General features: G+C 36.7%; 1 protein-coding gene across 1 annotated transcript in view; it reads right to left on the reverse strand.

Moving 5' to 3' along the window:
- Positions 1–22,359, reverse strand: part of lrfn3.S (leucine rich repeat and fibronectin type III domain containing 3 S homeolog) — a 314,470-nt gene that overhangs the window by 163,339 nt on the left and 128,772 nt on the right. Inside the window, exon 2 of the mRNA XM_018233277.2 lies at positions 749–904. The gene's annotated coding sequence lies outside the window, so the exon portion shown is untranslated. The remainder of the gene's footprint in view (positions 1–748; positions 905–22,359) is intronic.

Below are 22,359 nucleotides of genomic sequence, written 5' to 3' on the forward strand. Positions count from 1 at the left end.
CCTGTTATGACGATCCCTAAGCAGCCCACACCACAATGAGCATGTACGTAGTCTTGGTCTTGCAAAGATGTTTAACAAAGTTATAAGATGGTGACTCCCTGTGTCCAACTTTGAAAGCATAAATTATTTGTTTGATTAGGCTTGTGGTGCAGTAAGTTCATGCTTATGTCTAATATACAAAATACAGCATTTCTAGCCTTATTCTATTTTAGACTTTACTTTCCTTTTAAAACAGCTTCAGTCATTTTTGGAATGTTGCATGAAGATACTGAAAAGTGTATTTTGGATACTTGACCATGTTTAAGAAAAACATCTATTTTGCACTAGTTTTTCCAGATTTCGATTTGGTAATTGTCAAGGTCACGGAAGGTGTCTGACATTTGACTGAATTTGTATATACATGTATGTGACAGCAAGAACATTATGAGGATTGTTGTGTAGAGTAAACCTTTTTGTCCATATGTCTAAATTCAAAAATCAGTTTTCAAAGCCAAGTTCTTTTGGGTCATTCTGAATTAATATTGTAAATCACAGAGCCTCTTACTACATGCAAACCTAACAGTGATCCATTAGGGATGTTACCATTGACATTTATTAATTTAGTTCTTACATAGGACACTATAATGATGTTTTTGAAACATATAGCTAAAACTGTAACATATGAAATACACACAGTCATTCAATTAATTTGGCACTGACCCATTACTCATTAAAATATGCTGCTAATCAAAGAAAAAGATAATCTTACTTGTGTTGACCTTCTGTAGTTCTAGAAGGTCATTGCTTTCTCTCTGTTTCCTGCTGTGTTCTTACAAGCTTTTCATTTGTTCATTTGGCTAGTAATAGATTCATCCAAGCAGACTCATAGTTGAGATTTCTATATAGCCATCCCCATCTGTCCATCCTTAAAATAGAAAAAGGATAAGATTATATATTCTACTGTTCTAGAGTGATCCAGGTTATTGTTGACTTGTTACCAGAGGCACTGGTGCAAATTTACCCCATTTTTAACAAATGAGCCTGAGGAAACCCAAAACAACATTATACCATTAAACATTTAGACAATTGTATTGCCACTTTTATATGTTAAATATAAACAGATTATTTTCCTGCTCTACCTGTGTAGAGAAGAGCAAACAAGTAGATACATGAGAATGATTCTGTTTCAAATGTACACAAACTCCTATATAGTCATACTTGTTTCAGTTTGTTTAACATAGAAAAAAAGGGATTATTTATTAGAGTCCAATATTTTCTGGTTGGACTTTTAAAGGGGAAAACACCATTTTTTTTGTAGAAAAAAAATAATTTTTTTCTGATTTATTAAACCCCAATAGTGTTAAAAGTCCAAATAAAAAAGTGCTCTATCTCAGTCCTGCCAAGTTTGTGTAGAAGTCAATGGCAGATGTCCCATTTACAATTGAAAGATATCCTGATCTGCACTGGGTTTCATTCAATAATTTTGTAGTTTTAAGGCGATAATCCAAAAAAAAAAGGCAGGTTTGGGGTGTCAAATCTGAAAAAGTCACAGTTTTCGCAAACAAATCAGAAAAAAATCACACAATTCAGATTTTCTCATGATTTTATAGAAATGAAAATGTATTGATAAATAGGTGGGAAAAGTCCGTAGTGATTTGGTTGGAGTGGTTTTCAGAAAATAGTGAGAAAAATTCGGATTTTGATGAATAAGCCCCGTAATATTTAAATCAGACTTTGCTTATCTCTACAGACTCTAACCATATGGCATATTTTCATTGGTTAGTATATGATGTAATTGTCAATCGATAAAACTGTAAGGAAGTTTTGAATCAAAATAAATTGTAGTACAGTGTACAGTACAATACAGTACATTCACTGTAGGACAGTATTGGGATGCCTACTTATCACAAATCAGAATGTTTGCTTATTTTATTGAAAAAATTTAACCTAAAAAAACTTTATAGAAAAAAACAAAAAAAAACTCAAATGCATCAAATTCATATCTACTCGTCATTTTCAAGCTCTCAAATTTTTTTAAAAAATTTCAAAAACTCAAATCAAAAAAACCTTACATTAAAAAACTTACATTTTACCTGGGACTGTTGACTTTAACATGAACTCAGCAGCTTTTTGATGCCAAATTTTTACATTTGATATTTTAGAGTTTTTTTGTGCTTTTACAAAAGTTTTTTGGTCTCTAATTCAAATTGTTGGGTTTTAGCCCAAACAACTAAAATCATTGTAATTAATTCTACTTGAAATGTTGATACATCAGCCCCCTATTTTCCTTCACATGTTGAGAGCACTATAATCAGTGTGAATAGTAACACAACATTTCACCAGAAGTGATGGGCGAATTTGGGGTGTTTTGCAGAAAATTCCTGCGAAATTCGAGAAACTGTGAAAAATTTACGAATTTTCATGGCCGTTTTGCGAATTCATTCACTGGCGTCGAATTCATCATGAATTTGCGCCTGGCGAATAAATCCGCCAATCACTTTTCATCAGCCCAAGTTTTACATAACAAAGAAAAAAAGGCAGAAGTGTAGGGAAACTCTGCTATGCTGTTTGGGGAAACCAGAGGAATTGCATTTATGACAGTTTTCATGAAAAACTGGAAGGCAGAATCTGCTAGAAAAAAACCTGTTAATATATATGAAAGAAACTAAAAATTTTGTTTAATTGCTTTAAAAATTAAAAACTGATTGCCACCAGCCATGAATAAATGATTTCACAAACCATGAATATGTGGTTAATAAGAAAACCTTGCACATTAAAGAAAATAGCTGCTGTAATGACAACTAAAACTGGATATTCAATAACTGGAAATGTGAATAATAAAATTTTCCACAGTACCGGGAAGGAAAATAGTCATTTTGTATTCCTTTAGGTATTTCAAGGGACAATGTCATATGTTTACAAAAGACATGTACTGTAGTTTTTAATGAGGATAATGCCTCAATACACATTTGAATGCATTATTTGAATTATGTTTTGTAAGTTCAGTATAGAACATGGGGGTATATTTACTAAAGAGCGAAGTGGCTAATGCTAGCAACTTTTCGCCAGCGTTTTTTTTGACTGACAAAGTTTTTTTTGTGTAACTGGTTTTCTCCAGACATTTTATAACATATGGAACATTCATTTTACAGTGCGCTAAAGTGTAGGGCATTATATTAACTCTTTTGTCTTTATTAAGGTTCCCTGGACATGTATAAGAAAAAGTGGTAACTTCAAGCATTTGTACCAACATTTATAATAAAGACGTCCATACAACTTTAAATTACCCGCAGTATGTAAAGTGACCTAAGCGCCAGATCACTAGCGAATTTTTGCTAGGCACAAACGAATGTTAGTACATCTTCGCTATGAAATGCTCGCACTGTGAAGTAACAATAGCGAAAAGTCACCAGCGTTCGGTACCCGGGACAAAACTTTGCATATTAGTGAATTAGCGTATTCGTAGTGCACTTGCACCTGTCGAAGTGGTGCAATGTGTGATAAGCAGTCGCTGGCGACAATTCAACCTTTAGTAAATCTGCCCCATGGACTGTCAAAATACCAGCTCAACACCTTACTATGAAATTAGTTCTTTCGGTGTCGACAGTTTCCATAATTTTGTCTATAGCTGTATAAATTTGGGATTTAGGGTGATGGCAGGAGGGGTGATTTGGAGCATTTTGTTATCTGGCATCTTGTCCAAATTGCTAATTAATTTCTCAGATTTCTTTTTCACAGTTTTGTTCCATCAAATTCCAGCTCAAGCTGGTGTCTCATAGCGGTAAGATATTAATAGCAATATGCTTTCAATCTATTAGTGTCCAATTAGTTTCACTATTAGTGATGGACGAATTTCTCCCGTTTTGATTCGCCTAAAAAATTAGCGAAAAATTTGTGAAACTTGAAAATTGACGCCTGCTTCAATTTTGGATGTGTGTCCGTTTTTGATGCCAGCGTTAACATCAATGGGCATCCAAATAGTGTTGACGGGTGGTGATTTTGATGCGAGAGACTTTTCGGATGCGCATCCAACATTTTTTGATGCCGGTGAATTTTCGCAGGAGTTTTGCAAATTTATTCGCTGGCGGTGAAATGTGGAAATGTAGCGTGAATTTGCGGCAGGTGAATTTATTCACCCATCACTATTCACTATACATAGCATGAAGATAGGTTTGCCATCTGTCCAGATGTGACCCAGACAACCGGTTTTCAGAAGGGCTGCCCGGATCAAGACAGTCTGCCTGCTTTTTCCGAATATGGAAAACCAGGTAGGATCTCCCTTGATTGACAACATCACTGGCCTGCCCCTCTGACATCATATTTCCGCCTCCTGCCTGGATCATGGGAGAAAGGTGGCAACCCTACATGAAGAACATAGCTGAAGAAAGGCTACAAATTCTACAATTAATGTGCAGCTTCTTGAGACTGAATCTTGAACCAACTAACCTGTCACTGTGGTTAGGAGACTTTATTTCCACACAGGGTTTTTCATCTACTTAAAAAGACAGTAATGCCGCAAAGGAAAAATTACTATTAACATTTAAAAATTGCATCAGTTTTTTCATCAACAGTCCATATCATATAAGCTATTGTATATGGCAGTGGTTTTCATCCTATAGGTTTGTGAGCAGTTTGTATCTTTACCTAAGTATTATTTTGCTTTCTTAAGAGCTTACTCCTATTAGAATTTAAATGGTAGCGCTTATGACTACACAGCAGCTAATTAATGTAAGCAATGTTATACCTTCTGACCCTAACCCAGTGCAGCATAACAACAAAATGCTCAAAATTGTTCCCCAATGTTTCCAGTGGCAAATGGTTAGAAATGTGGGAGCCATTCTAGGGGTTCTCATTGGGAGTAGAAGTAAGTGTTTGTAGTCTGCACATACTGTTTTGTTGGCTTGCCTAAACGTACATGAGGAAGGTTACTTGTCATAAGCAAAATATTGACTTGTATATTATGTATACTTTTTTTTTTGGTTGGCAAGTCCAACTGACAGTGCCAGTCACTGTGGTTCCTCTCTACCATGTGGTCTGCTGAAAGTTAGTTAATCCTCTGTATCACAATGAGATGCCTTAATTATTCCTTAACTAATAGAAAAAGCACAATGTGTTGCATTCTGCTTTTATTTCCTTGCTGTCCCCAGTCAAGGCATCCTTCTTAAAAAAGTAGCATCTGGGTTGTTTTGTTTGCCTCTTTACCTTCTTTAAGAGTTATATTGGTACAATTGTGTTATTAAAAAATAGGACCCCAAAATAAATGATTAGAATAAAGGCAGTACTAAACAGGAAAACACCTGTACCCCCAGCAGATACATATATTTATTATACTATGAATGCATTTAGCTAAGATTTAACTAAATATTTGTATGTGGCCACTCACCCTTCTACTAATATTAGGACTTTTCTATTAATTATTACAGAGTATGTTCTTGACAAAGCTAGGAATATAAGTGATGTGTAAACTCTTTTGGATAGAGCCCAATTTACCTCTTTATGTAATCTGTATTAGTGATGGGCGAATTTATTCGCCAGGCGCAAATTCGCGGCGAATTTGCGCGATTGGTGGCAGGCGAACAAATTCGCGAAACGCCCGCGAAAATTCGCCGAAAAAATTCGCCGGCATCAAAATTGTATTTTTTTGAAAAAACGGGCGCCGGCGTCAAAAACGAGATGCCGGCGCCGTTTCACAAATTTTTCGCCGTTTCGCGAATTTCGTGCGAAATTCGCGAATTTTCCGGCGAAGCGAAACGGCGCAAATTCGCCCATCACTAATCTGTATATTTATTGTATACACCTATTTTTTGTACAGCACTGTAGAATATGTTAGCTGTTTCTAAACACATGTTAAATAATACTAATAATAATAATAATAATATACATACAGTATATAGCAAATGGCAACTCTCTCCATTTAAAAGATATACCATAAATATTAAATATATAATTAATTATTTAAAATTAATTTAAATTAATTTAATTTAAAATTCCATTTAAAAAATGGAAGTTAATGAAAGATTACTAGAAACATTTTCTTATAAATAAACCCAGATTCAAATATTTTGCATTTATTTATTTCACGAAAAACAACAAAGACACACAAGGTCATGTTTTGTTTTTGGGAACGGCAGCTTTTACTGCTCATCATGTACCATTTGTTTATATATTCCCCCAGTGCACAGGTGTTTACACTTGCACAGATGTCTTTCTAACGTCTCATCATTCCTACAGCTTTATTTTAATGAGCTTCCCTACTCAATGAATTTTAAAGATCGTCTGTACCTTTTATCAACCAAGATGCCTTTGCCTACAATACATGATAACAATTAGGGGGGGGGGGCATTTACTAAAATTCAACTTTTTGTCACTATAATTAAAAAAGTAATTTGACCGAACTCCCAAACACGAATCTCCTTAATTTATCAATAATTCCACACAATAATGGAGTGCTCTAACCTTGCGTGATGAGTCCCTTAGGACCAGGTGCTCGAACAGTGTTAAATCCACCCTGCCACGGGTCACAAATGTAATAGTCCAATACACTGACGCACAATTTTTCACATACCAATAGTTTATTGATAAATTAAGTAATAGTCCAATACACTGCAGCACACTGTAGAGTAAATGATTTTAGAAATAAGTTAATTTCATTGGCTCAACTCAACTAAACTAGCTGTCTGCTCAAAAACTATGAGCCAATAAATTCCCTTATTTAAAAAATCATCATCGCGTGACTTTTTCTAAATGTTGCCTGAAAAATTGACTTTATCGAATTGTCGCCTCAGCATCTTGAATTTATTGGATTATCAACCAAAAACTAACGTCAAACAGCCTGAAACTTTTGAGAGTCCTGAAGGTATGAAAAATGTTCCAGTTGTTAAAGGGACCATCAGCCATTCACTTCTACATGATTTCAACAAGTTTTAGCTGGAGTATTTTCAGATTTGTAGCAGCTTCAGAACATAGTAAATCTCTAAAAATTTTTGTTTTTTCCTCTAAAAATTGTAGTTTTTTTTCTCTAAAAATTGTAGTTTTTCCCCTTTAAAAACTTGACCAGAAAAATTCAAGGTGTAATAAATAGGCCCCTTAATGTAGTTCTTAAAAGGTGATTCTTGCAGTACTTTTCATTTGATGAGGAGGAAAGTAATCTACTGCATTTGGATTAGCCACATTTCAAATATGCTGTATTTTTTTAAAAATGACATATGCACCTTTGTCTCACTTGCAGCCAATTATTGGGCACAGATGTGCCTTACCATGAGCACCTAAATAAACCGTCCCTCATCAAACCAACTTAATTATACAACTCAAGCAGGCAGGGTCGGAACTAGGGGTAGGCAGAGTAGGCACGTGCCCAGGGTGCAAAGGTGGAGGGGCGCCAGGCATGTACTTACTCCTACCCTAGTCTGGTCCCTTCTCTGCCGAGTCCCGACCGCCCACTTGTTCTCGTATATGCACGATAGCGCATCATTCAGCGCACAAGTGTCTTTTCGCGTATGCACACAATCGCCTATTCGCACACACGCGAGCATCTAGCTCGCGCGCATGTGTGCACCCAGACGGCAGGGCGCCTGCTCGGCTTGGCCCGGCTCTGCAAGCAGGTAACACTGCTTTACAATAACAATAATGTTAAACATTGTTGTAGACTGTGTTATGTTGTCAGAGTCGGACTGTCACCTAGTACAAGCAGTAGTAGCATCTGTATCAATCAACCCACTGTGCAGTCACAGGAGAGAACCTCCTTTCTCCCTCATTTAAACTTACCTGTGCAGGACTCTGGCAAGGTCGCTGCTGTGACAAATAAAAATTGAAATGCATTATTATATATCCACTGTTTAGATCCAGAGGAAGGCAAAAAATGTCCCAGCCTGAAGCCAGTGCCAATTATGACTCAAGAGGGAAAAAATCCTTCCTGACACCAGTGGAATTCCTTGTCATGCACTCCCTGCGTTTATTGCTCCAGTGCTTTCCTTTCTTTTTCTCTTTTTGGCAAGGGAGCTGGTGTTTGGCCGTCCACTATATTAATAAAATGTAAAATTGGATTGGATGATATATCCAGCTACAATATTAGAATTCCTTAGTAGAGCGAATGGTCTTGTACATTGATTTGACATTTGACAAAGAAAAATGTCTCCTTCCAATAAATCAATACTCTAGAATGTGCTTGATGGACTATTGTCTTTATTCAGCCATGACAACAGTCTAACAATGTCAAGATCAGCATTTTCCGGCATATGCAAACTACAGTTCCTTTTATTCCAAAGAGAATATAGGTAAAAACAGTTCATAAAAATGCCAGAATTACAGCAACAGTGCAGATACCTGATAAATAGTTGGTGTTGTTAACAAAATCAGATTTGGGTGAATTGCATTTGTAATTAGGTTCATTGCTGGTTTTAATTACAGAGTCCTATTGGGTTCTTATGTGCAAAACAATAATTTCATGTTTTATGGATGTTGTGCATTAATTACTATACTAACAGAAAGGAGAATTAGACATTTAGACAAAGGAGCAGCTTAAAGTCTATTAATGATTTAGTAGTACTGTACAAGTATGGGATACCTTATGATGAAATCTTTTATCCAGAAATGCTTCGAAGGATTTAATTTTTCTCTGTGATAATAAAACAGAGCCTTGTACTTGATCCCAAATAAGATGCATAAATCTATATTGGTGGAAATACAATGCTATTGAGTTTTTCATATGTTTAAATGATTTTTAGCAGATTTAAGTTATGGTAATTCAGATTACTGAAAGATCTGGAAATCCGTTATGCAGAAAGACCCAAATTACAGGAGGCTCATCTCCTATAGAGTTCATTTTCAGCAAATAATTCTTATTTTAAAAAAAAAAGATTTCCTTTTTCTCTGTAGTAATAAAACAATAACTTAAACTTGATGGTAGCTAGGCTGCATGAATCAATATTGGTGGCAAAACAATCCTGCTGAATTTTTTACATGTTCAAATAATTTTAAACGGACTTAGGGTATGGTGATCAAAGTTACAGAAAGATCCTTTATCCAGCATTCACAATAATAGCTCATATACGTGTAGCTTTTTTTAAAAGCACTGTGGGAATGAGAAATGGTCATATAGTTACGCAGAATACCCAAATACCAAATAAAAGTCAAAATAATTTAACTTGCTTAATCAGGAGCGATTCTGTGCCCCTTGCTGCGTGAGGCGGCTCCTCAATTTCGTCCCCTTTGTTCCCCATCACTTACTGTTACTGAGCCGCTCCAGAGGGGTGGCGCATCTCTAGTGCAGAGAGTGCAATTGTATTCTTCGCTCTAGAAGAGCTGAGTTTCCAACAAAAAGCCGGTCTTGGTACCTTGACATTTGCTAAGTTAAGTTAAACCAGTAAAGGGATTGAATGACAAACTGACAATGTCTTGTTTAACAGATTGACAGGGCAATTCTATATAAGACCCCTGTGACTTACAATAATAACAGTGACATGCTTAAAGAGACACTGTCATGGGAAAAATATTTTTATAGTTAATAGTGCTGCTCCAGCAGAATTCTGCACTGAAATGCGTTTCTCAAAAGAGCAAACAGATTTTTTTATATTTAAATTTGAATCTGACATGGGGCTAGATATATTGTCAGTTTCCCAACTGCACCCAGTCATGTGACTTGTGTTCTGATAAACATCAGTCACTCTTTACTGCTGTACTGCAAGTTGGAGTGATATCACCCCTCCCTCCCCCTATCAGCCTAACAACAGACATATGAGAAGGTAACCAGATAGCAGCTCCCAAACACAAGATAACAGAACAGAACTCAATAGTAAAATCCAGGTCCTATTGTGACACATTCAGTTACAGGAGTAGGAAATACAACACCCTGCCAGAGCAGATCCATCCTAAAGTGCTGGCTCTTTCTGAAAGCACATGACCAGGCAAAATTACCTAAGATGGCTGCCTACACACCGATATTACAACTAATTGTAAAATGATTGTAAAATACACTTGCTAGTTCAGGATTTAATTTTATATTGTAAAGTGAAATATTTGCAGTGTAATTTAGAAATAAAAACGACATCATAAAAATCATGACAGAATCCCTTTAATTTTAAAGGGTTTAATATAATATAAAAACAGTTAGAGGGCCTATAGTGGGCTAAAGACACAATCCTATATTATCAAAGGAATGCAAAATACCCATTTGTTAATAGCACTGAATTGTATCTAAACTTTCTGTAAAATGCAAGAATATTGTCAGATTTGCTTTGCTTTTTTTTATTTACAAGTAAATATTATTTTATTATACAAGCTAGTATATTAAATATGTAGAAAATTGCATCCAGTGTCTATCCACACCTTACCTGGTTTCATTTTCTATTTCTAATCAATTTCACTTATAAATCCACTTTCATTTTCAATTATATTTATAACTGACTGTGTTTATTTGCTGAATACTTATCCATGCCCCAAGAACTAATGTCACCCAAAATTGCCTCAAAACACTATTAAATGAACATTATTTTGCATTGAGTGGGTTCTTTGAAACATACTTCACCATCAAAGGCTTAAAAGAGAATACATTGTTAAATTAGAAATATGGCATCTTATGATACTTCTCCTAAGCAGGGAGGGCTAAAGCCTTAATACAGTGACTTGTAGAGAGTTTGCAATTGCTTTATTTCATTCTGTGAATTGCTAATTCTTAAAGGACATCACCTCAAGCATCTCCTGACGCTGCCCCTGCCTCTCCCCAAACCATCAGTCAAAGTCAAATCATAACAAACTCCTGGATTGCCACACAACACTTGCTTAGCATGGCATTTTATCTCAGAATGGCCAGTCTTTCCTCATCAACTGTTTGCATTGTTTTACATCCCTGTATAAATACCGGTAAATAAAAAGATGAAATCAGAGATGCTACATAACTTGATGCAGGGGAAAGAGGAATGCATGTGTTTTTCCCGAGGCGAGGTAGTTTCAAGGTAACCTGCTTTCGGGGGAGGATGAATCCTGAACAATTGTATAGCTCCTCCGCTTGCATAGAAAAATGGATGACCTTGTGCATAGAGAGAGTGCTGTAAACTGCTTATTTTCTTTCTGGCCCCCTCCTTCCTTCATGAAGCCTCAGCATTGACATTGAGTGCATTCATGCTGTCTATATCCCTGAGCAAAAAGAATTCCTTTGTATATTCTTTAATAGTTTATTTATCTTTGCAGCTTTATCTTTTAATGAGTACGGGTGTAGCACTCCACCTACAGTATTAATCCTTTCTTATTGCTTAATAAGGGGATGTCTATGCCTATATAACAATTAGTCTGTAGTGCCTGTATTTACATTCACCTACTTTCTGCAAGAGAATTTGTGTTCTTGTATGTTGACATTTTGTATATTTGTGTTTTGGTTTGTATGAGTATAACAAGATTACATTACACACATGGACATTTTTAAAGCAGTAGTAGTGTCAATTTGTTTTCACTGTAATGAGCCATTCATCCCACTAATATGTTCTTTGGTCAGCTTAAATAAAAAGTTATATTTTAATGGACAAGGAAAGCATTTAACTAAAGACCCCTTAGTCTGTACCTGATTGCAAAATTGACTTTTTAAAAATTCCTCCTTATTCTTCCATAGTGCCTTCTGATAAAATTTGCTAGAATAGCTCTGTCCCAGGGACCATTTTCTTTTGGGTGACATCTAGGGGCACATTTACTAAGGGTCGAATATCGAGGGTTAATTAACCCTCGATATTCGACCCTCGAAGTAAAATCCTTCGACTTCGAATATCGAAGTTGAAGGATTTACCGCAAATACTTTGATCGAACGATGGAAGGAAAAATCGTTCGATCGAATGATTAAGTCCTTTCGAATCTGACCATTCTAAAGATTTTAATCCATCACTCGAAGGATTTTCCTTCGATCAAAAAAAGCGTAGAAACCTTATGGGGAAGGTCCCCTTAGGCTAACATTGAAGCTCGGTAGGTTTAAAGTGGCGAAGTAGGTAGTTGAAGTTTTTTTTTAAAGAGACAGTGCTTCGTCGAAGTCGTAGTCGAAAGTCGTAGTAGCCTATTCGATGGTCGAAGTACCCAAAAAAACTTTTTTTACTTGAAGTTGAATCCTTCACTCGAGCTTAGTAAATGTGCCCTTTAGTGATGGGTGAATTTCTCCCATTAAAAAAATTGAGAAATCAGAAAGTTCACGGCAAAAATCGTGAAATTCAAAGGTTTTCACGGAAAAAATCGTGAAATTCGAAGGTTTTCATGAAAAAAATTAGCAATTTGAATGTTTTCACCAAAAAATCTAGCATTTCAAATGTTTTCACTACAAAATTGAGCAATATGAACGTTTTCACTAAAATCGAGAAATTCTGACGTTTTCACGAAAAAATTGAACAATTCTAAAGTTTTCACTAAAAAATTGAGCAATTCAACGTTTTCACAAAAAAATCAAGCAATTAGAATGTTCTCAGAAAAAAAAAACGACAATTTGGAAAAAAAAATTCGGAAATTGACAATTGATTTCCGGCTGCGAAATGAAGAAATTCGCTGCGAATTCGTGCCAGCCAAATTTATTCGCCCAACACTAGTGACATCATCAAGATGGCTGCATTGGATGAAATGCACATGCGTGAGCATCTTCCAGCATTCTTTTTTCTTTTATATTTGCTAGGGAACACCTACCTGCAGTTTTAATTGTTCAGGCCCTTCTGGTCAGATTGTAATAATAACTGGCCATTCACCCCTGAAGCCAAAGTTCACTAAATTTATTAATTCAGGCTGTTTTATTGAAGTTCTTTCTTTCTAATCCACATGGCTTTGCAAACAGATAAGCAAGTTTAGAGGATACACTCAAAATGTAAATGAGATAAAGACAGTTATTTCTCTCTAGGCCTAAATCTGTAAGGCAGTTTCATCTTCATAAAACATCTATAACATACTAAATATCAATTCAGAATTAAACCTCCCCTTTCATCTTGGTTAGTGTGTTTATTAGTTTATTTACTAAATTTTGAGACTACAACACATTATTATGTCTGAAGGACCTACCCGTCATTAGGTGGTTGTCATTAGTAATACTTTGCTCTAGGAATAATCCATCTAAACCATCTATATATTCTGAAACACTGTAAATTATATAACACTGTACAGAGTCCTGAAGAAGTGGCATGCCACTATAAAGTAGCAACACATAGGGGGTATATTTATTAAACCTCAATTTGTTCTGGTTGAGTTGTTAAAGGGGAAAAACACATTTTTAAGAAAAACTTGAATAGTTCAAGATTTATTATACTCTGAAGCTGCCAAAAATTTGAATCCAAAAATATTCCAGCTAAAACCTGTCGAAATCACGTAGAAGTCAATGGCAGATGTTCCCTTTAACAATTGGAACATGCTTTTTACCTTCAGGATCCTCAATATTTTCAGGCTGTTTCAGATGGCTTTTGTTGATCCAGCTCCATAATCTGATAAATTCGAATTTTTCGAGTAACAACACGAAAAAGTCAAGTTTTCTAGCGTCAATTCGAACCCGATTTTGTTGCACAGATTTTTTAGAGAAATATTATTGGTAACTTAAGGGGATTCAGGTTTGGGAGTTTGGTTGAATTCTTTTTAAAAAAGTCGAGTTTTTGTAAATAACCCCCATAATGTAGTAAAGCCTTTGATGATCTAATAAGGGGAAAAGAAAGCAAAATGTAATAGAATGCCAGAACATGAGAAGGGTGAAACATAGTGATGGGCGAATTTATTTGCCAGGCACGAATTTGCGGCGAATTTCGGTGTTTTGCCGGAGTGGAAAATATTCTGGAAATTGCTGCTGGCAAATTTTCCCCGGCGTCAAAATTCGCATTTCGTGAGTTTTTCACCGTTTCGCGAATTTCACAGGAAATTTGCAAATTTTTCAGCAAAACGGGAGAAATTCTCCCATCACTATTTGGTAGTTGAGCCAAATATACAAATGCGGAAAAAATGCTATAGGCTGGAATATTGTGGAGCAGTAAAAAGAAATATAACCCTGCTCATGCAGAATGTAGGATTAGCTATCTTTCAGCATTGGAAATACCCAGTGCCCAAATAAGAATGTGCATGGTATCACCAAGGGGGGAAGGGTTCCAGATGAAGTGCAACAAAAAGGATGATGGATGCTTTGGGATAGTAGGGTAAGATCTAAGGGGTTTAGGGCATGTTAATGACCTAGTACACACATTTATTAGAAAAAAACTCTTAAGTGGCAGAAATCCACAGCCAAAATGTTCTCTTTAGACCACATCCCCCATTCTGTGTTAATAATGCAGCCAGAGCATGTGCATGGAGCGTTTCTTTGGATATTGCTGCTATCTCCTTGACACCAAGAACCCCATTAGTAATCCAGAGACACAAATCCTTAACTGTTTTCGTTCCAGAGGGACACACCATGTGCCTGCAAGACCACAAGAAAATGTTCTCATTTATCTTCCTACTTAAGCTGAATTACAAACTGCAAACGTGAATCATATTGATTTCTTTTCTGCTCTGTCCTTATTTGTATTGTGTGCCCCTGCTGTTACTTTGGGAAACCAAAAGCCAATAATTCTGCAACTAAACAACCACAGAATAGGAAAGATGCTGATTTAACAGCAGCAGAAGGAGCCATGTGTATCACTTTGTCTATCTCTATATAGATCAAGTCCTGTGTGACTCAATATGTATCACTTTGTCTATCTTTATATCAAGTCCTATGTGTCTCAGTGTGTATCATTAAGTCTATTTCAACAGCAGTGCTAATGTACACTGGTGAGTGAGTGTTAATCTATATGTGTATCCCTTTGTCTATTTCTCTCTCAGTGCTGGTGTGAAACAGTGTATATAAATACTGTGTAAAGTATATATACTACAAGTGTTGTAAACCAGTAAATCAGGAAAGTAAAGATTGAAAATGGGTAACTAGACAGACATGGATCAATGTAAAAATTCTGTGTTTCATTATGTATGTTTTTGTGCAAACTGATGCAAAACTTTGCACTGAAAATTTTCACAGCAAAAAAAAAAAGCGCAAGAAAACTGCTACTGCAGATTGGATCATCACTATGGGTAACTCGTTAATTCATAGGCAAAGACTAAGGGGCGGATTTATCAAGGGTCGAATTTCGAAGTGGTAAATACTTCCACCATCAAATGGCTTTACTTCGACTTCGAATGTCGAAGTCAATGGTTTTTTTACATCGGATATTCGAAGTCGAAAGAATTATGTTTACTTTTCAAAAAACTTAGGTTATGTCTGTGTGGAGTTCCCCTTTAAGAACATTTCTTGTCATTGAAATATGCAGATAGGTCATCGTCTTTTCTCCATGAAGAGAACATCATTTACACATTTTTTGCCTTTTTTATGTTACTGTTAATATGAAGCAACAATGGACTTCTGAAATGTAGTGGATTCCTGAGTAATATGTTTGTTTACACGTCCACCAGACTGACATTTGTTTATGCTCATGCCAGGCCACATCTCAGTGTTTTACTTGCCTTCTCCTAATCTTTTTCGCATTTGAACTACATAAGGTCATGTCTTTGTTCTTGTTCTGTTTCATTTTCTTTTCATTTTCTGTTTCATTTTCTTTTCATTCCAGTGTCTTGCCTTTTTTCCTGGGAAGTGCCTAGCTACAAACTGACCCTTGTATTATTTTCAGGGTGAGTTTTTTTTCTGTTCTGAACTTTGATGCCCATTTATTGCTGAATCTGCTTTGACTTGTTCCAGAACAGTCTGCCTTTTTTTGCTCACATACAACACACTTTTGCCTTTTTCCATGGCTTTCTACTTGGTCTTGTCAGTCCCTGTGTGTTCTGTCTTGATCCAGCCTGGAGGTTTTCCTGTATCAGTCCTGTCTAATTCTGCTCTGAAAACTGTCCTGTTCCAATTCTGTCTAATTCAGTTTCTCTCTGCCTTATTTAAATTTTTCAGTCCTGTCCAGTCCCTGTTACCTCTCATCGTGATCTCAGAGCTTATTTTGACCAGAGGCATCTTTTCCTATTCCAATTGCCTGCCTGTTCTTGCCTAATCACAACGACTGAAAATACTTAGTAATGATTTGCTTGACCCTTTGCCAAGAAGCCACTGAGTTCTGCAGTTCTCAGCTTCAAATAAAACTGTTCTAAGCAGATAATAATGCTGAGAATTAAAGGGAGCTGACTGGTGAGAACATCTTCCACATCTGTGTTCACTTGATCAGTAGTCAAGATTCACAATGAATCACAATGCAGATGGAGAATGTTTTTTCTTGTATGAAATAATTTGCAACTAGTTTGGCAGAATTTATTTTTCTCACAGATGGTCATAACATAATGTACAGTGATTTACAGGGTGTTATTTCTGTACACTAACTGAAATATGAACTTTCAGACAGAAATGTAAACTCCACTCTGAACTGTAGAACAATGCAGCGCTAGCGTTATGTGATGATTTATATTCCACTCTTTTGGAGAAGGATTTGAAAAAATGTCACGCAGCATGAGCCATAGGAAAATGACATTTTTTGCTCTGCATTAGAGACATTTGTTATCACTCTGGTTTACTTGTGGATGTGGTGTGAAACTTTTATTAAGAGAAATTATAAAGTTCCCAAATAGGGACCAAAACATCGACTCTTCAGGCAGCTCAAAGCATGTGTTGTTCTGCCTACACCAGAGATAGGGCTGAGCAAACTTACAATTATTTTGAGGAACTTGGCACAATTATGTCGCCATTGTACTTCATTGTCAGACAACTTCTGTATGAAAATCTCACAAAGTACAGTACATAAGTTTGCACAGCAGGATGTGTGAAAGAATTTGGGGTAAATAAAAATTGGAAATGTCTACCCAATGACTTGGCAATAAATGAGCTTTTTATCCACTGCTGCTATATTCTTCACCGTTGAGTTCGCCATAACATGACAGTAGTCTTGGCAGAGGCATGTAGTGCCCCACAAAAGACCTGCTGTTTTTACATAATTTCTATGCCACATTTATTTTACTTCCACAGAGCAGATATTTATATAAACGCTCGGGTGTCTGAGCCATGAACTAGATTTTACATATGCACCATTGTATTGAAAGATAAATGGCAATTGGTACAGGTATGGGACCTGTTAACCAGAATTCTCGGGACCTGGGTCTTTCTGGATAAACAGATGGCTCTTAATACCGTAAGTCTACTAAAAAATCATTTAAACATTAAAGGAGAAGGAAACATTTTATGCACATATAGTATTTGGTCAGCAATTAGATTGGATAGGTAATTGTAAAACCCACGATAAAACAATAAGTAAAAGGCATTTTTCCTGCTGATTAACTGCCAAACATATACTTATAAACTAATGGAATTGGAGTGCAGTAGTACATTCAGTTTGACTTGGATACTATGGATACTAATGGAGTTAAAAGGTCAGAAATGTAATTGATTTCTTGGATCACCCCTGGTATGAAGGTCGAATTTAATAATAAACCTCAAAGTAAAATCCTTCGAATTCGAATATGGAATTTGAAGGATTTAGCGCAAATGGTTCAATCGAACGAGCAAATAAAAATCATTCGAACGATTCGAACGATTTTAAGCGATCGTTCAAAGGATTTTTATTCGATCAAAAAAAGCTTAGAAAAGTGCTGGGGAAGGTCCCCTTAGGCTAGCATTGCAGCTCGGTAGGTTTAAAGTGGCGAAATATGAAGTCAAAGTATTTTTTAAAGAGACAGTACTTCGACTATCGAATGGTCAAATGGTCGACCGTTTTTTACTTTGAATCGCTCGAATCATTCGATTCGATAGAATTTGAGTGAATTTGACCCATTCGATGGTCGAAGTACCCAAAAAAATACTGTACTTCGAAATTCTAATTTTTTTTCATTTGAATTCTTCACTCGAGCTTAGTAAATCTGCCCCTTAGTGTGCACCAACTCTATTATGTGCAATACAGGTGATTTGTGATCAAACATTCAAGTGAAGGAGCATTTCTGTAAGTCAGGAGTGCCCATACTCTACTAATCAAGGTCTACTTTTATTGATGTTGTCCCATTATGATCTACATCCATAAAAACATTGTTAGCATTCTGTTCCTTGAAAAGTATTATTTAAATATTGATTTGTGAGAAAATGTATATTGCTATATTTAACAAACAATTATTTCTTATGTAACCATAACATAATAAATATCTGAATGAAAAGCATGAAACAGGAGGGTGATTTAGACAAGCTGTTTGTTGACAGTGTCTTCACATATACTGATCACCAGCTAAAGGTCTACTGATAGATCCCTATCTACCTTTTGGGTGCCCCTGCTGTAAGTGATCATAATATGGTAATATCTGAAGTTGGTCCATGTAAGGAATATTTTATGATACCTTCAATTTTGAAATCTGACATGGGGCTAGACATATTGTCAACTTCCCAGCTGCCCCAAGTCATGTGACTTGTGCTCTGATAAACTTCAATCACTCTTTAGGGCTAGTCCACACGGGGAGATAGCGACGCGTTTGCGGTCGCGGCGACAAAGCGCCGCGACAGTCGCCGCGACCGGCGCAGGCGACAGTTTTGTATGGGCGCCTATGTAAAAACGCCTGTGCTAACCACACGAGGCGATACGCTTTTCAACAGTCGCCTGAAAAAGCCTGGCGAGGCATTTTCAGGCAACTGTTGAAAAGCGCATCGCCTCGTGTGGTTAGCACAGGCGTTTTTACATAGGCGCCCATACAAAACTGTCGCCTGCGCCGGTCGCAGCGACTGTCGCGGCGCTTTGTCGCCGCGACCGCAAACACGTCGCTATCTCCCCGTGTGGAATAGCCCTTACTGCTGTACTGCAAGTTGGAGTGATATCACCCCCCTCTTTCCCCCCCCAGCAGCCAAACAAAAGAACAATGGGAAGGTAACCAGATAACAGCTCCCTAACACAAGATAACAGCTGCCTGGTAGATCTAAGAACAACACTCAATAGTAAAAACCCATGTCCCACTGAGACACATTCAGTTACATTGAGAAGGAAAAACAGCAGCCTGCCAGAAAGCATTTCTTTCCTAAAGTGCAGGCACAAGTCACATGACCAGGAGCAGCTGGGAAATTGACAAAATGTCAGGTTTCAAAATTGAATATAAAAAAATCTGTTTGCTCTTTTGAGAAATGGATTTCAGTGCAGAATTCTGCTGGAGTAGCACTATTAACTGGTGCGTTTTGAAAAAGTTGAAAAATTTTTAGAAAGTTTTCTAAAATGTAGTCAGAATCACATATTCACCAACAAGTGCCAAGGAAATAGTCGGTATCCTAAAGATTATCAATTTTAATAAAATAATTCACATTATGGGACTTGGTCCCAACTAAGATACTGTATAATTAATCCTTATTGGAGGCAAAATAATCCTAGTGGGTTTAATTCATGTTTAAATTATTTTTAGTAGCCTTAAAGTATGGTGATCCAAATAACAGAAAGACCTCTTATTTAGAAAACCCCAGGTCCCAAGCATTCTAAATAACATGTCCGATGCAAGTATTTTTGTATGCACGTTAAGCCTGCAATATACAGTACCTATAATGACGGGAATGCAACTTGCATACATTTACAGACAGGTGCAAGTTTTGTGCACATTATGTTATTGCAATAATAAACATGACGTACAATATAATATCAATCCTAATACATTTTTTCTCCCCGGCATATTCATTGTAATATTTCAACATTTTATGCTTATGAACCATGAATTCCAAACCATCAGAGTGATGCAATGTGGCCTATGTGCACCTTATTCCTAATGGACTTTACACAACTGCTTTATTTGCTTCTATAGTTAGTGTCACACACACACAAAATGCACATTTATGTCAGCAGACACCACCAAATGCTTTCAGCATCAGATCTTTTAGAGAATATGTAGGTCTTGATTAATGCCTCTAACAGTTTTTACATTTCACTCAGAAAAGTTCTTTGCATTTTGGATTAATAAAAACGGCTTTCAATATCCAAGCCTCTTTTCATTTTACCTAAAAGTCTAAGCCCTATAATATCCAGAAGCAAAGAAGCAGCACATAGTGTTATCTTGAGAGCAGACCAGGACCTGTCTGTGCTTCACTGCCTTTTCCCTCTCTTAGGAAAGCAAGATCACTGACATTTATAATCTCTGAATTCTTAATTACAACTCTGCCTTTTCATTGTCCACCTCAGGCCAGTTTATCCCCAGGATTGAAAATGTAAAGCTCTGTACAATCTTAGCTGTCTTTTAATTGACAGTTAGCATGGTGAGCTGCTGGTACTAAAGCAACTTGACCAATCCAGCTATAGATAGATAAAGATAGATAGATAGATAGATGATAGATAGATAGATAGATAGATAGATAGATAGATAGATAAAGATATATAGATATATAGATAGACAGATAGATAGAAAAAAACTTTATTAATCCAAAGGGAAATGATTATGCTAGAGTTTACTTGTTTAACATGCAATCACACAAATACACACATATTACACATAATTACATTATAATACATTACACATCATAAATAACTGAAACAAACACAATTACCTGATTGAAACAGAAGAATTAAAAACAGCAATAGCTGCAGGTAAAAAAGATCTCTTATAACGATCAGTAGTACATCTGGGTAAAATCAATCGATTACTAAAGGAGCTACGATATGACTCCAAACTTTCATGTAAAGGATGAGAATCATTTCCAAAAATACTCAATCAATAAGGGCAACATCTTCTTCTCCAAAACCATCTCTAAAATGTCTAATCTCATACCTAAAACAGATCCTGCCCTCCTAATCAATTTATTAAGTCTATTTACATCAGCTACCTTCAGTTGACTTCCCCAGCACACCACACCAAAAAACATAACACTAGCTACCACAGAATGATAGAACATTAGCAACATTTCTGTCACGGTCGGCACCCAACATCAGAACAAATGCCAAGCACCCTGGTCTCGACTCGTGCTTCACCGGTAGTGTGACCGCCTTTGGCTTCGGGAGGAGCCCTCAGCTACATGGATGCCACCAGGACTTAAACGAGAGGTGCAAGGCCAGGTGTTCTGGATAGGCAGAGGGGCACGACTGTTAGCGAGAGTCTTTGGGCAGAAGATCGCAGTACAAGGTGTTAGGCAATGGAGTAGTCAGATCAGGCCAGGTCGGGCAGGCAGAGAATAAACGTAGTCAGACAGGCAAGGGTCAAACCAGGAAGTCAATCAGAAGGGTTAAGCAGAAGAAGTAGTCGGTATTCAGGCAAAAGTCAGGATCCAGAGGTCAGAATAGTCAAAAAGCCAGGCAGGGGTCACAACAGGAATCAAAACAGGTTCAAAACAGGATAGCAAACACTTCAGGAACAAATTCCTATCACGGGCAATGATCTACAAGCCAAAATCCCTTTTAAGCTCCTCAGCGCGCTGACATCATCATGCCAGCGCGTCCGCATCTATAAAGAAGACGCGTGCGCCCTAAGGAGCAGCGACAGAGCAGCAAGAAGAGCGGCACGGTGGGCGTCCCCACTGCACCCCTAGACCACCAGGGTGAGTTCCCTTCATTACAATTTCCTTGCAAACATTGAATGATCTTAATCTTCTAAGGAAGAAAAGTCTACTCATGCCCTTCCTATATAGTAACTCTGTGTTTTAGGCCCAGTCCAACCAATTATTATTATTATTATCAATAAAAATACCCAGGTATTTATATTCCTCTACCACATCTCAACTTTCTAAAACCCACTACTAACTCCTTTCTTTTGGCCACATTTAAATGTAGACAGTTTTAACTTAGACGAGGTAAAGAAGGTATTTTTAGTAAGTGAGAAATACAGTACAACTACTGTGTACTGTAAAATATCTCCATTTTTTATGTTCCCGAACTGTACAGTAGTTTTACGTTTGTAGTATATTTCTGTGTTTAGCAAAGGAACCAATGGTTAGTCTAATGTCCTTTGCTTGTGAAACACAGTGCAGTAGCACAAATCAAGTATTTTCTCTACTGGTCATGTTTACCACCAGGCTTATTATTTAAAAGGGTTGTTCACCTTAGAGTTAACTGTTAGTATGATGTAGAGAGTGATATTCTGAGGCAATTTGCAATAGGTTTTCATGTTTTATTATTTGTGTTTTTTGAGTTATTTAGCTTTTTATTCAGCAGCTCTCCAGTTTGCAGTTTTACCAGTCCGGTTGCTAAGGTCCAATTTACTCTTGCAACTATGCACTGATTTGAACGAGAGGCTGGAATATGATTAGGAAAGGTCTAAATAGGAAGATCAGCAATAAGAAGTAACAATAACAATAAGGGGCAGATTTAAGGGTCGAACTGAAAATTTGAATTAGAAATTCGAAATGGAAATTCGAATTTTTGAGTTTTTTTATGGTCAAAACTGTTAAGTTCGACTAGGAAGTTATTCAAATTCGATCCGAGTTTTTAAAAAAATTAGATTCAAATTCGATTTTCG

Source organism: Xenopus laevis, chromosome 8S (assembly GCF_017654675.1).
Source record: "Xenopus laevis strain J_2021 chromosome 8S, Xenopus_laevis_v10.1, whole genome shotgun sequence".
NCBI classification, from domain to species: Eukaryota; Metazoa; Chordata; class Amphibia; order Anura; family Pipidae; genus Xenopus; species Xenopus laevis.